At 40.3% G+C, this 15985-nt stretch overlaps 1 long non-coding RNA gene and 1 pseudogene across 4 annotated transcripts in view; both read left to right on the top strand.

The window, feature by feature from the left end:
* Positions 1 to 15985, top strand: part of LOC112642591 (uncharacterized) — a 67090-nt gene that overhangs the window by 43136 nt on the left and 7969 nt on the right. The window lies entirely within an intron of this gene.
* On the top strand, positions 2320 to 5113 carry LOC112642588 (creatine kinase B-type-like; annotated as a pseudogene).

The following is a 15985-nucleotide window of genomic DNA, read 5'->3' as shown; positions in this document are numbered from 1 at the left end:
TACAATATGATTCAACAACTATATACTCAGTGCTCCTCACAATCAATGTACTGTTTTGTGTTATTCAGCTATATATATGTATACTATATAGTATATGGTATATAGATGGATAAAATATATATGTGTGTGTGTGTATATATATATATATATATCTTCTTTATCCATTCACCTATAGATAGACACTAGACACTTGGGTTGCTTGCATGTCTGAGCTATTGTAAATAATAGAAAACCCTGCTTTATAGATGACTTGAAATCTATAGGACAGTACATTAGCTCACTAAATCCTCACAATAACTCTGGGTCATAGGTACTATTACTATCCTTACTTTACAAATGAGAAAACTGAGACTCCAAGGTTGAGTGGTTTGTCCTAGATTACACATTTCTCAGTAACCAGGGGAACCTGGATAAAAACCTAAGTAAAACTTCCTAATATAAGATAGTTCCCACCATGTCCTAAGACAGGGCTTCAAAATCCCACCAAGTTTTCCACTGATTGATTTTATCAGAAAACTCACTGTGCGTCCTTTATGTGCCAGCCTGAGCTAAATGGCAGGAACACCCAGTAAACAAACCAAAAAGCCCCTGCCTTCATGGGCTTCAATTCATAGTCTAGTAGGGAGATAAATATAAGAACAGACACTCTTTCCTAAAAATATTTTCGCAGAGGGTGATCATCACTTTAGTTTCCTGTCATAAGACACTGCTTTAAAGTCTTCAAGGAAATTTGTCATTCTAAATCCAGATTTTGTTTAAAATATAAATTTTAATCTACGATGGAAAGGGTTTGCTAGGCAAAGTTCAATTTTAACCCAGCCCCTGTTCAAGTTATTAAAAATTACAAATAAACTTATCTAGTAGAACTTTACCATGTTTGGGGATATATAAATGTAGGGAGATAACTGTATAAAAAGGTATATAAAGTTTGGACAGCAATGTTCATGAAAAGACGGACAACTAAATCTTTTCTTTTGTTCAGAGAAAATGCTCATCAACTGTATCTGAATTAATGGCAGGGAATCTGTGATAAAACCACAGAATGAAAGTTAGCACCATTTAACCTCCCTCCCTCCACCCACCTCAGCTTTTTAGAAGTTTGGAAGGAAGGCCTGCAGGGTCATTAAATTCTCTTTGTGGTAGCAGGATGGATGTGTTAGTCTCAAACCATCCATAATAGATGGGTGTCTAGTCTAGCCTTAGAAATCTATTCATACGGTGATTGCTACACAGCCTCCCTCAGCAGTTAAGTGTTTTTAGAATTTTAATATTTATTAAATCCAAGCCTCATCAACTTATTTCCAAAGCCCAGATAATGGCAGGCAAGATCTGTTGGAATTGATTCGTCACCTGTCCATCCCTTGCCAGGTTCTCATCTTACATGCCAGGCACTTTCCAATGTCAAACGACTTCCTTTCTCTTAATTGCCAGACTTTCTTCTACTTAGTCTTACATCACCTCAACTCCCTCCCCCTTCCCATTTGTGCCTCACCTCTTCTTTTCCTGGGTACTTGATTCTGTCTCAGAGCAGGAGCACTCCCGATTCTAGCTGCTGGATTTTGCAACTTTTCAGTTACCTGCCTTACTTTTTCTGAACGGTAATGCTTTAGGCATAGAATTAAAATATCTAATTGTGTGTCACTGCTGCTGGCTAAGGGAAATTGATGCCTATTTTGTAATGTTACATTCATGAGAATTAATCTAGCTTTAAAATTTTTTACTCAGTGATGCTCACATTACAGATTTAACCATTTTTACACCATTTTTGCCTGTGTATTTCTCTCTTCCTCATGCACTTATGTCCTGGTCAGCCCACTTCTCGCATTCTCTCCACTTTATCTTTTTCCTCCAGCTGAAGATATACATGTATAGGAGAGGTATATTTGAAGATCTCAGAATTGAAGTTCAAGAGGGTACAATGGAATGATTGAGGAGCAAGGCAAGGAGTGAGGGCAGAGTCCATTGAGGAGACCTATAGAATAGGTGGAAGGGACACTCAAAAAGGTAAGGTGATCCCAGTGAATAAAATTCATCCTGAGAGTCCCATGGAGGAAGTAGCATTAACCCTGATCCCTATTCTCCTCAGGGAAGTGCTTTTTTTTTTTTTTTTTTTTTTTTTAATCCTATCCTAGAACCTCAGGTAAATTTCTCACTTCAAGTATCTGGAAGGAGTGATTGAACCAGAGTCATCTGTCTTTCTCACAGATAAAAGTGGCAGGTCTGTCACTTCTGAAGGGAAGGTCTTAGGAGAAGAGCTCAGCTCCTCTAGTTTCTAGCCTGCGGCATCATCTTGGCTGTATCTGGGAAGTGGGAGATAAGAATACTGTTTCTTATCTATAAAACACTGTTCTCTGGCTATAGATCTAATTTAGATTATAATCTCCTAGAATCATGTTTAGCAATACTACATAGAAAAAGGCATAAACCATGGTATCCGATACATAGGTTCAATTTTCAGCTCTGCCACTCACCAGCCGTATGACTTAGAGAAAGTTAATCAGTCTCCCAAAGTTTTCTCATGAGGATTAGAGTACCTACATCATAGATTAGAGAAGGAATTAAATTAGATGATGTGTGAAAGCTTCACAAAACTATGAGGGCTGAGACTATGCCAATTTGCTCCCCATTTGTAGTTCAATGGCTGGCACAGAGTATGCCCTCAATAAATATTTGTCACAACTGAATGAGTGAGTAAACACTTAACAAACTGTAGCTGGATATCCCATTGTCCAGGCTGATTTAGCCAGAACCAGGCCTGACACAGTCTTAAAAAAACAAAAATTGCTACATCAAATCCAGGGATAGTGGCACACTAGTCTAATGTACCTGGGGGATTGCATTATGTCCCATGAGCTAAAAAGAGACTTATGTGAAAGGAAACTTTCAATAGTATTGGTTGTGCCCACTGAGTTTAATATAGTGCTTCTCAAAGTTTAATGTGTCTCCAAATCACCTGGGGATCTTGTTAAAAAGCAGACTTTGTGCCATCTTTCCATGCTGTCATAATGATGCACAACAGTGTCGCGACTGATGCTCTCCAGAACGTCAACAATATTGAAAAGAGACAAATAGTAGCTTATTAGGCCATGCTCCAAAGTCATTGTCCAGTTTCTAGGTGTCATGCTGAAGCATGGTTACATTGGTAAATTTGAAATCACTGATGATCACAGAACTGGAAAGCTGTTGTGAACCTCGTGAGGTTAAACAAGTGTGGAGTGATCTAGGATATGATACACAAGAGTCGCCTGCGCCGCGCCCGGAGCTGCCGACCGGCGAGCGCTGCTTCCCCGCGCGGCCACCCGGCTGCCGCCCGCCACCGCCATGCCATGCCCTTCTCCAACAGCCACAACACGTTGAAGCTCTGCTTCCCGGCCGAGGACGAGTTCCCCGACCTCAGCGGCCACAACAACCCCACGGCCTAGGTGCTGACCCCCGAGCTGTATGCGGAGCTGTGCTCCAAGAGCACCCCGAGCGGCTTTCCGGTGGACGACGTCATCTAGACCAGGGTGGACAACCCGGGCCACCCCTACATCATGACCGTGGGCTGCGCGGCAGGCGTTGAGGAGTCATATGATGTGTTCAAGGAGCTCTTTGACCCCATCATCGAGGACTGGCTCGGCGGCTACAAGCCCAGCGATGAGCACAAGACCAACCTCAACCCCACCAACCTGCAGGGAGGAGACAACCTGGGCCCCAACTATGTGCTGAGCTCGAGGGTGCACACTGTCGCAGCATCCACGGCTTCTGCCTCCCGCTCCCCACCCCACCCACCCCCATACCCACACTGCAGCCACAGTACATCTGAGAAGCTCGCTGTGGAAGCTCTGTCGCGCCTGGACGGCGACCTGGCCGGTCCAGGTCGATGAGCAGCAGCTCATCGACGACCACTTCCTCGTTGCCTCGTGTCGCCCCTGCTCCCGGTCTCGGGCATGGCCAGCGACTGGCAGGACGCCCGTGGCATCTGGCACAATGACAATAAGACCTTCTTGGTGTGGATCAACGAGGAAGACTACCTGCGGGTCATCTCCATGCAGAAAGGGGGCAACATGAAGGAGGTGTTCACTCGGTTCTGTAACAGCCTCACCCAGGTTGAAACCTCTTCAAGTCAAAGAATTACGAATTCATGTGGAACCCTCACCTGGGCTACATCCTCACCTACCCATCCAACCAGGGCACAGGCCTGCAGGCAGGTGTGAACATCAAGCTGCCCCACCTGGGCAAGCATGAGAAGTTCCCGGAGATGCTCAAGCGTCTGCGGCTTCAGAAACGAGGCACAGGTGGTGTGGACACAGCTACTGTGGGTGGCATCTTTGATGTCTCCAACGCAGACCACCTGGGCTTCTCAGAGGTGGAGCTGGTACAGATGGTGGTGGATGGTGTGAAGCTGCTCATCGAGATGGACCAGCTGCTGGAGCAAGGCCAGGCCATCGATGACCTCGTGCCTGCCCAGAAGTGAGGTCCCAGCCCGCATCTGCCACCACCACCAGCCCCACTGCTTCCTAACTTATTGCCCCGGCAGTGCCCGCCATGCACCCCTCTGATGTTCACCACTTGGCGGCTGAGCCCTTAGCCTCACTGGAGAGACTTCTGTCGCCCTTGGTAGAGTTTATTTTTGTGATAGCTAAGATGTTGCTGATGCTGAAATAAACTAGGGTTTCGGCCTGCAAAAAAAAAAAAAGATGAAAGAAAGAAAGAAAGAAAGAAAGAAAGAAAGAAAGAAAGAAAGAAAGAAAGAAAGAAAGAAAGAAAGAAAGAAAGAAAGAAAGAAAGAAAGAAAGAAAGAAAGAAAGAAAGAAAGAAAGAAAGAAAGAAAGAAAGAAAGAAAGAAAGAAAGAAAGAAAGAAAGAGATATACAACAAGAAAAACGGCAGAATAACCTGTTCCTATGCCCTTGGTTTGGTTTCATTATACTGATACTGGTATCATGAACTATGAAGAGACAAGATTAAAACACACAGGAGGGAAAATCCTGGAATTATTTATCTAGGGATGTAATACATACATGCAAATAAATGTCTCAATCGGGAAAAAAAAAAAGGCATATTTTGATTCAATAGTTCCAAGTAGAGGCCAGACAAGCTCCTTGGTGATACCAGGACTCCTGGGTTAGGGGCCTCATTTTGAGCAGCAGGTCAACAAGCTTTTTTGTTAAGAGCGAGATAGTAAATATGGTAGCTTTGTGAAATGAAATGTATGTTCTCTGCTGCTACTACCCAACTCTGCCAGTGTAGAACAGGAGCAGCCATAGACAACATGAAGCAAATGAGTGTGCTTATGTTCCAATAAAAGCATATTTACAAAAACCAGGGGCAGACTGGATTTGGCCTGTGGGCTATAGTTTGCCTATGGCTGATCGAATATGGTTAAAATCAGTATGTCATTCTTATAATGAACATCAGTGAGCTTGTCTCTTGAGCTCCCAATAATTCCTTCATACATGATAACTTGCCCTCCCTATAGATCCACACACACCCCACCCACAATCTATATGATTTCAGGAGCATAGCACCTACTGCCAGGTTCCCACAACAGGACTCTTGACTCTAGACTCCAGCTGACTGGTTCAGAGTAGGTAGTGACACAACTCTAAGGGGCATGATTCACATCCTATTCTATAAAATGTGCTCCATGGATGACTTCTGCATAGAAAACAAGGTGAATGGCAACTTCTAGAGTTGTGCAACTTAGCTGAACTTCTCACCTGATGAAGTAGGCTACTCATAGTCTTTCCTCAAGATTCCGGTACTGAGTCTAGGAGATTATGTCCTCTGAAGGAAGAATATGTAAGTGGAAATGGAGCCCCTTTTTTAACCCTGTTGATTGGGATACAAAGAAATTTAGTAGTGAAAAGGAATGAAGAAAATATTCAGAGGGAAACAATGGTGAGAGCTGGTGAGAGGGCTTCCCAGGTTCTTGGTAGCACTATAGTGCTTGGCTTCAGGCATTTCTGAGGTCCAGATGCATCTTTGCCCTTGGAGTCTATGAAAAGACCTGTATCCTTATATAAATTCATTTTTCTTTTGCTTAAAATCCAATAGAATTCTGTTAAATACAAGCAGCAGTCCTAATGGCATTAGCTAACAAGAGTACTTCGATCAAATTCAAATTTGGTAGGATTTTTTTTTAATGTACAGATTATTTTAAGAGGACATATTTTTGTTTGAAATTGGATCTCCCTGACCATAGAGTATGTTAAATTTCATAAATATTAAAGTACATCTGTATTCTAGTGAGCTATATAGTACTAAATAATTTTGGGGGGTGCCTAGGTGACTCAGTTGGTTAAGCATCTGACTCTTGATTTCCACTCAGCTGATGATCTCAGGGTTGTGAAATGGAGCCCCGTGTTGGGCTCCATGCTAAGCGAGGAGCCTGCTTGAGGTTCTCTCTCTCCCTATGCCCCACCTCCAAACTCCCACTCTGCTCACATGTGCTCTCTCTCTCTCTTTCTAAGAAGAAAAATAAAGAAAATAATTTTGTCAGTTGTATAGTAATTCTCAGCCACTTGCCCTTCAGTTATAGTTCAGTGGCAGAAAGAAAAAAACAAACAAACAAACTACTCCTTGGGGCAGAAAGGGTTTATTGCAAGGTATCTACCTGCTGAATCAGGGAGTCATCACTAGTAGCCACAAGCTTTGGAATCATGCCACCTTTTCCACATCAGGAAGCTACCTGCCAAATGAAGGAGCCATAATCTCTGCTTCCAGGTCTAGACCAAACTGCTTCCCTCTAAACCATCAGGACCAGCAAGAAAGATGTCTCAAACTTTCCCTTTCTTTCCCCTCTTAACTCAGTTCATTTTCAGGTCCTAGGTGAATGCATTTGATTGTTGGAACCCAAATCTCATTCAAAATCCTAGCAGCAAAGGAGTCTGGAAAATGTAGTTTTAAGCTTTTCAGTTTTCAACATTCCAGGGAGATACACTATAATGAGACTAGAACAGATGTTTAGTAGGCCAGTCCACAGAATCAGCCACACCCCTAATTGACCACACAGTTGTAAAACAAAAATTATATTTTTGTGAAGGAAATTTAAACATGAGTAAACAAACAATAACACAGTAGTTCATTGCATTTGTCAGACTGATGCTAGCATAATTCAGACTTTCCCTATTTTTGCCAGATAGTATTAGTTATGCATTTATTCCTACTTAGGCATCTGGAAAAGCTCTTAACATCTGAATGATTATGATGAGTAAAGTGATTTATTCATTCATTCATTTATGCAACAAATATGTTTTGAATGCCTGCTAAGTGCCAGGCATTGCTTCTGTGCTGTAGCTACAACAGGGAACAAAGGATGTTACATCTTAGCAGGTCAAGATTCCCTGTGAAAATTCCCTCCATCCTCTGTGAGGCTGAAAGGATTCAGGAGGTTCTGTTGACAGAGGCAAAAACAAAGCAATTACATTGGTGGATGGCCCTCCAATATTTGGCCTTTAAACCCCAAAGGTACAAACATTTGCTCAAAGGATGCCAAGACATGTTAGCCAAATTTATTGACTTAAAAATCGAGTAAAAATCTATATTTAATATTTATTTTTTTAGAAAGCTTCTCTTGGCCGCCTGGGTGGCTCAGCAGTTTAGCGCCACCTTCAGCCCAGGGTGTGATCCTAGAGACCGGGGTTCGAGTCCCACGTCAGGCTCCCTGCATGGAATAGAGCCTGCTTCTCCCTATGCCTGTGTCTCTGCCTCTGTGTGTGTGTCTCATGAATAAATAAATAAAATCTTTTTAAAAATTAAAAAATTAAAAGCTTCTCTTGACCAAATATCATCACTATTTGATGATCCTTAATAATTTTATCTTGTCTGCTTTCCTTTACGCCACCTAATCTTTGGTAGTTTATAGTAGAAGAGCAAGTATAATTAATCTTTCCTTGTATTAACTCAGTTAAACACCATCTTTCATGGGTCAAATATTTATGCTAGTCTGTATTTTTTACTCCAATTTATATTGATGAAAAACTCTATAAAGTAAAATGCAGAGAAAAGTCAAAACAAAGTTCAGACACCTGTTAGAATCATGACTAATAAAATTACTGATTTGTGCCAAATTAAAAAAAAAAGGAAAAAAGAAAAAAAACAAAGAAGGGTTCATAAATTTGCTGATTCATTCACTAAAGTATTTATTGAAAACCTATTCTATTAGTTATCTATTGCTTCATAGCAAATTACCCCAGAGCTTAGAGGCTTAAAACAACAATAATCATTTCTTATCTCTCAGGAAACAACTTAATGGGGTGGTTCTGGCTTAGATTCTCTCATGAGGTTATAGTCAAATATCAGCCAAAATTGCAGGTATCTGGCTTGACCAGGGCCAGAGGATCCACAATCAAGGTGCCTTCCTCCTCTGGGTGGCAAGCTGATGCTGGCAGTTAGTGGGAGGCCTCTGTTCCTCTCCCTGCGGGCCTTACTATAGAATTTCTTGAGTGACCTCCCAGCAGGGCTTGGCTTCCTCTCAACAAGTGATCCAAGAGTAAGAAAGCACCAGGAAAAAGCTATATTCCTTCTATAACCTCAGAAGTCATATACCATCACTTCCACCACATTCTGTTAGAAGCAAGTTATAAGGTCTGGCCTATATCCAAAAGAAGAATTAGACTTCCACCTTGGAAAGGGAGAGTGTCAAAGCACTTGTGGACATTATTTTAAAACTACTATACCAGTTTTGTGCAAGTACTGGAATAAATGCAAGTACTGGGATAAAGACCATGTGTAAGTCTTCATGGCACTTAGACAAGAGGAGGAGAGAAGCTTTAATTAAATGAGCACACAAATGTGATAAACTCTGTGAAGGTAAGGTACACACGGTGATGAAAGAGAATAACAGGGGAACCTGGGGTATACTTGAAGTGTGATGTTTTAGTCAAAATCTGAAGGATAAATAAGAGCATTCCAGGCAGAGAGAAGGGCATGTGCCTCTTCCTGGCAAGGAAGAACATGGCGGGATGGAGGTTTTAAAAGGTGACTGTTCAGTCTGTAACAAAGAGGGCAATGAAGTGAAAGGAAGTTGGAGAGAGAGGCAGGGACCTACCACAAGTTGAGCTCTGGGTCCAAGTGACTGTTCCATGTGAACCCGAGGGCAGATGCCTTGGGCCATCTATTCCCCCCTCTGCATACTACTTCTAGGCCAGATGCATGTGAAGCTGCAGAGCCATACTACCATATTGTTGCCAAATCACCACAAGAAAGCTCCCCACTATGCTTGGCCGGTGTGTACTTCTTTTAACCAAGAAACTCTCAGGCTGTATCCCATCCAAAAGGACCACCTTAACTTTCTAACTCTCCTTCCCACCTGTTCTCTACATCCTCTCAACTGACTCAGCCCTCCTTCCTTGCCTGGCTCCCCAATCATTCCTTTGTATCTTCCTGCACTTCCATTCTGAAACCTACAAACCTCCTTAAATACCTATATCCCCAAGATTCTCTTAGACTGGAACCTTCACCTTCTGCCTAAATTGAAGCCTAGTGGCCCCTTGGGAACACCACATCCCCCAAAACTTTGTCTCCAACCTACTGTCTACTGAAGTTTGGAAGGTGAGATCAGTATTCTTTCCACCACACAGCTTCCAGTCCTTTACTATCTTTCCCTCTTATAAAATAAAAATTATTGTGCCTTTGAAGTTTCACCCCATCCAACTATACCACTTTCCTTTCCTCCCAAAAAACTATCATTTTTCAGCCTCTTGATCATGACCTGTCATTCTCTGAAGGCTTTGGCATGTGACTCAAAGCTTCCTTTCCTTTACAATTTCTATTGCCCTTCTGGGCAGTACCAGTACCCATTTAGCAAAGCCATTCACTATCCCTGGCTCCCAGTTTCCTTGACTTCCTCATTGCCAGTGACAATTTTCTTCATTCCATCTCAGCCTCCCATGTTCATGGTCACACAAAGACCTTGTCATCATTGGAATCTAACCACCTCCTAAATAATGTGTTCTAACATCTCATTCTTGAGAGGGCAAATATCACAGTGCCCTCTCATTCCAGCTCATTTGTTTAAGAATCTCCATGGAAGGGATGCCCGGGTGGCTCTGTGGTTGAGCATCTGCCTTTGGCTCAGGGCGTGATCCCAGGATCCAGGATCGAGTTCCGCATTGGGCTCCCTGCATGGAGCCTACTACTTACTCCCTCTGCCTATGTCTCTGCCTCTTTCTTTCTGTGTCTCTCATGAATAAATAAATAAAATCTTAAAAAAAAAAAAAAGAATCTCCATGGAAGCCATTCTTGGCTTTATTGGGACTTCCAACTAAATAGTATTCCCCATTCTGTCCATTCTTGTGTTTCCTTCTTGGCCTTAAACACGATCCATCTTTGTGATCATTCTCTTGCAAATACCCTCGACCTCTCTGCCACTTTTTCCTGGCAAGAAAATAATATATCTTCATGGGTTCTGGGACCTGGTATCTTCCTCTTTTGCCATCTCAGAAAGCTTACTCTTGCCATTACCCCTGCTCTCACTCCCACTTTACCTTTCCTCACCCCAACTCCATCTCTTTAACTTCTCCCTCCACAGCAGAGACTGCTAACTGTTCACCAAACCTGTTTCCTCTTCTTCCTGAGCACATAACTAGACTAAATTTCCCAGCCTCCCTGGCACTTAGGTATGGTGTACTGAAGTGATATGTGCTACTTCTAGGCTAGATGCATAAAAACATCCAACAAATATCATCCATGTTCTTTCCCTTTTGTTGCTTGATGCAGACAAGCTTGGAACCAGAGAAGCCTTGTTGACAATGGGTGAGCCACAAGATGAAGGAAAATCTAGGTCCTGAAGTGCCATTCGAAGGAGACCTAACTGCTTTAGATTTTAAGCTATCAAGACATAAACTTCTATCATGTTTGAGTCATTATGAATAATTGGGATAGTTTATATAGCAGCTGCTTTATCTTAACTAATACATATTTTACTGGATTGTTACCAATCAAACATGGGCTCAGCACTCCAACATGGGCTAGGACCACATAGAATAGGAAATCCCTCCCTTTTTTTTTTTTTTTTTTTTTTAGGAAATCCCTCCCTTGATATAATATCCTCTTAACAGCTACTACCCTCACCACTTCATCAAAATTTTCTCACCAAGGTCATCAATTCCCTCCATATTGCTGAGTCCAATGGACACTTTTCAGTGGCCATCTTATTAGATTTTTCAGCAGTATCTGACTCAGCCAATCATTCTCTCCTTCTTGAAACACTTTTTCATACTTTCTGTGGCAACACACTCTTGGTTGCTCTCCTACCAACCATCTACTCTTTCTTCTTCGTTGGCTCATTTTCCTTGACCTGAGCTCTAAATGTTTTTATTGCACTTCTCATCTCACTCAACTGTTTTTCCCTAAACAATCCCATCCACATCCACACCTTTAATAACTAGCTGTGTATCAACTCAAATTTTTATCTCCAACCTAGACCTCTTTTCTAAGCTCTGAACCTCTGTCTAACTCATTTCATGACATTGAGCATAGAACCAAGCATCCAGGCCCAGAGACATGAGAGTCCAAATCAAACAGAATAGATTGGACTAGTTGTGGATAAGATGAAGAACCTGGAGAATACACTTTAATAGCCCCTAGAGTACACAGCCTGGATGGATCACTGTAAAGGACTAATGAAACAGAGACACAGTAACAGCTATTTTATTTCGTCCTTTGTCGATAATGCCCTTCCTCTAAATCAAAGAACTGATTCAGCCTACAAATCAGACTTGTAAATTTCCAAGAAATATTTAAATAATAGAGAATTTGTTTTTTAAACTAGACATTTTGGGAGGTTTTAAACATTTGAAATTCTTTTTTGTTCGGTTAGAAACATTAACTTGTATTATGTATAATTTTATTTGTTCAAGATTACTATATTTTGTATATTATGTTTTAAAACATCTTAACTTCAAAATGAAAATTACAAAATCACCAACTTAAACTTTTTAAATTATTTAAAATATTTTAAAAATGGAGCCAATAAGCTACAGAACCTTAAGAACAAAGTATTGTTTGCAGTAAAAGCAGTCAAAACTCACAAATAAAAGATGATGTCAATTTAGCAAAGTAGATGTAATTCAACTATCATATTGAGTCCCCCAGTCTACTAGAGTTACTCTTTAATATCCAAATACAAATTACTCAATAAATTCTCCACAGAATGTAGAAGTTTGTGACTTCCCAATGTTTTGTATATCCTTTGGGAAGGACTCATGTTTTCCTTCTCACTGATTCTCCTGTTCTCCAACTCCTTTGCTCATGGTTCTTCCTTAGACCTAGCTTTCCCATCTTTTCATTTCTTTTCTTCACCGCTCTACTCTGAGGTGCCCAGGCCTATTCCCCTAGTTGTCCCAAAACTCCAAATTCCTCTCATTTCTTGCTTTCTTTGGCAGACCAGTTCTGTTATCTCCAGTCCTCCTCTCCTCCAGGCATTTCTGGGCCCTCCCAAAACTCATACATTGTTTTCCTCAACAATAAGAACTAACTATCTGTGCCATGAATGCTATTCCTGTCCTGAAAGTGAAAATGAGCCATGATTTTTTTTTTTGAAGAGCAATTTTTCCCAGTACACAGAGAATATCATTTCCTTAACATCAACATATGCCTTTCCTCTGTACCTCAGTATATACTGTTCCCTCTGCCCAGAACTGCCCATACACTCCTCCCAATTCCCCTCATGGCATATACAACTTCAAATCTCACTCAGGCATCACTGTGTTCTACACCTGATATGTGATTGCTGACTGAATAAATACATTAATTATGTCTTTTCAACTCTCAAAAATAAATGGCATTCATTTCCAGAAAAGATCTTCAGGAAAAATAGACCAAAATTCACTTGGATTTAATCTAAAGAGTCTTATATTCTTTTTTTTTTATTGGAGTTCAATTTGCCAACATATAGCATAACACCCAGTACGAGTACTTAATGGGTCTTATATTCTAAACTACCATTGCCACCAGTTTCTGCTTTTTCTGCTTTGTCTCTAAAATTTTTATTGGTTGCTCCAAGTTGAAGATTAGCCAAGATTGGAACATGCTTTTCTTTCCTTCCTCATATTCATTAAGTCCTTTAATTGATGCATTTCCAGAATGGAGCATGCTGCTTGTCAGAAACCCAGCTGCTTCCCTGTGGTCTGTGCAACATTTTTTTAAAGACCTTTCTGGCACATTGTCATTTGGGCAACATTTTTAAGTTTGCATTTCTGCTTCTGCAAGTGGAATAGCTGCAACAGGAGCTATTGGTTAACACAGTGCTTTCAGTTTCTTCTTTCTTTCTTTCTTTCTTTCTTTCTTTCTTTCTTTCTTTCTTTCTTTTTAAGATTTAATTTTTTGAGAGATAGAGAGAACACACAAGCAAGGAGAGGGGCAGAGGGAGAGGGAGAAGCTGACTCTCCACTGAGTAGGGAGCCCAAAATGGAGTTCGATCTCAGGACCCTGGAATCATAACCCGAGCCAAAGGCAGACCCTTAAGCAGCTGAGCCAAAGGCAGACACTTAACCAGCTGAGCCCCCTGCTTTTAGTTTCTTAAACACTCTTCTCTAGATTGTTTAGAAAAGGGCTGCTTTCACATTGGAAGTAAGAAGCAAATTAGAGAAAGGAATGCACACATTCATTTAGATTCAGTCTTAAGGGGGGAACAGATAATGCAATATGGCAGTGATATTATGATAGTTATTTATTATGCTATTAGTTCTATTCACCCAGAACATTCCTATGACCATTACAGGTTAACAAAGCAAATGTTTCACCAGCCTCAGTCTTCTCCAAAATGTCATATCAATAACCTGTAATGTATTGGGTGTTTTGTTGTTCCCTTTTCAATACATTATAAATGTGAAAGATATCTATTCTCAATATGTTTATCATTTCTTGTTCCTGAAAACGTTTTATCTATTTATACCACAATACACAGAGATTCTTGCCTTTTTGCTTACACAGATTTTATTATCTAGTCAAAATCTGACTCTAAAAGAGGCTTATTCAAACTTGACTGTTGAGCAAACAGGAGAATATACAAGGTAGTGATTACTACATGGACTTTGGAATCAACAAATGCCTCTACATACTGGATGAGTCGTTTTAATTCTATGAACTCTACAAAGCTATATTATAAAATGGAGGGACAGCATATTAACTACTTCAATTAATGACTGTAAGAACCAAATAAGATAAGATTTGTGACATAGCAAGCATAGAGCCTGAAACACAGCAGGGGCTTAAACAAAAGTTACTACCATTACTACTACTACTACTACTACTACTATTGTTACTATTGTCGTTGAGCCCTGTCATGCAATTTTATTAACTATATATTTTTTCCAGTTTCATTGAGAAATAATTGATATACATCACCATGTATGTTTAGGGCATACAGCATGATGGTTTGATTTATGTATATTGTGAAATGATTACCACAGAAAGAGAGGCAGAGACACAGGCAGAGGAAGAAGCAGGCTTCCTGCAAGGAGCTCGATGGAGGACTTGATCCCAGACCCCTGGGATCACACCCTGAGCCAAAGGCAGATGCTCAACCACTGAGCCACCCCAGGCGTCCTTATTGTGGTCCTTTTAGAATCTGAAAAAATTCTGCTGTTCCAAATACCTCAAGGTTCTTTATCAGTTTTGATCATTGGCATCCCAGAAAAATGTATAAGCAGTAAATACCCTTTTTTCATAGATGATTTGTTCATAAAATCTTGTATAAAAGCTAAATGTATGAAAATTTAACTTTATCAAGGAAGGGAAAGAGATCAGATCTATCTTTAATAAGCAAATATATATGTAAATATATATTTATGTGTATGTATAAATATATATAAATGCATATAATCTCTATATCTCTGATGATATATTTCCAGCATTTTTAAACTATTTTTTAATTTTTTTCCCTTTAAAATCAACACAAAATGAACTGAGTTAACACTAATGGGCATTCAAGTGAGAATAAAGAGTCAGCACTTTCAGGTTAACCAGACGGTAGCCATTTTATCTCAACTGCAATATGTTTATAAGACATACACATTTGATCACCACTACCAACAATTTCACCTTTTCATTTTCCATTTACTTATGTAAAATATCAGCAAAATGCACAAAAAAATTCAGTTAGGCTAACAGTGCTGTACCCACAAAGATGGCAAAAATCAAACTGTTGCTTGATACATGCAATAGATCAAAAATGTTCACTTATCAGCAGATGTACAAACATTCAAAATGTTTTATTTAGAGATATCAGTGTAATCTACAAAAGTATGGCTTGCAATTAATTCAGGAACTACCCTTCTGCTCTTTTGACAATCTTTCTAAAGTCAATGCCACTAATACTTTTTGCAACAATTATTCTCCTGAGGATTTTAATGGGCAACTCTTTTTAATAAGGGAGCAGAGAACTTCTGGGCAGAAAATGCTAGGAAATGCAAGAATATCATGTCCATAGCCATGAAGGATTCTTGATGTGTGCAGTCAGCACTAATACATAAGGCGTATAACCATTCAGATATAAATTGGAAATATATATTTCATGTGCCAATATTGGCAAATGTCTTGTTTTGATTGTTTTTGTTTTTGTTTTTGTTTTGCCTCTCAGAAAAACTTTCAGTTTGGAAATATTTTTATACCAGAATTTCCCTAGACCTCACCAATCTATAGGTATAAATGACATCACATTAACAGATATAACCCACATTGTACTGGCTCAGGCCCACATACAAGTCCATGGGCAACTAGATTGACAGATGACCTAGGAGACTGGGTTACCTATGCTGGTTTATTAAACGGTTACAATGGGAACAAAAGGAGCAGCAGAAAATCTGAGTACGTTGGCAGAAGCATGAGTATTGCTACTTGAGGGGGTAGGGGAAGTTCAAGCTTAAGGGTATGATGGAACAATGCAGAAAGACAATTTCCTGACCCAATTCTCCCCAATAATACAAAGTTACATATTAAGGAACATAATAAGGAAAATACCAAGTCATAAACCCAAACCATAAGCAGCATCAACTTTA

The sequence above is a fragment of the Canis lupus genome, chromosome 15 (assembly GCF_003254725.2).
Source record: "Canis lupus dingo isolate Sandy chromosome 15, ASM325472v2, whole genome shotgun sequence".
Classification (NCBI taxonomy): domain Eukaryota; kingdom Metazoa; phylum Chordata; class Mammalia; order Carnivora; family Canidae; genus Canis; species Canis lupus.
The sequence above is the reverse complement of the archived record's forward strand: the minus strand, read 5'-3'. Positions and strand labels throughout refer to the sequence as shown.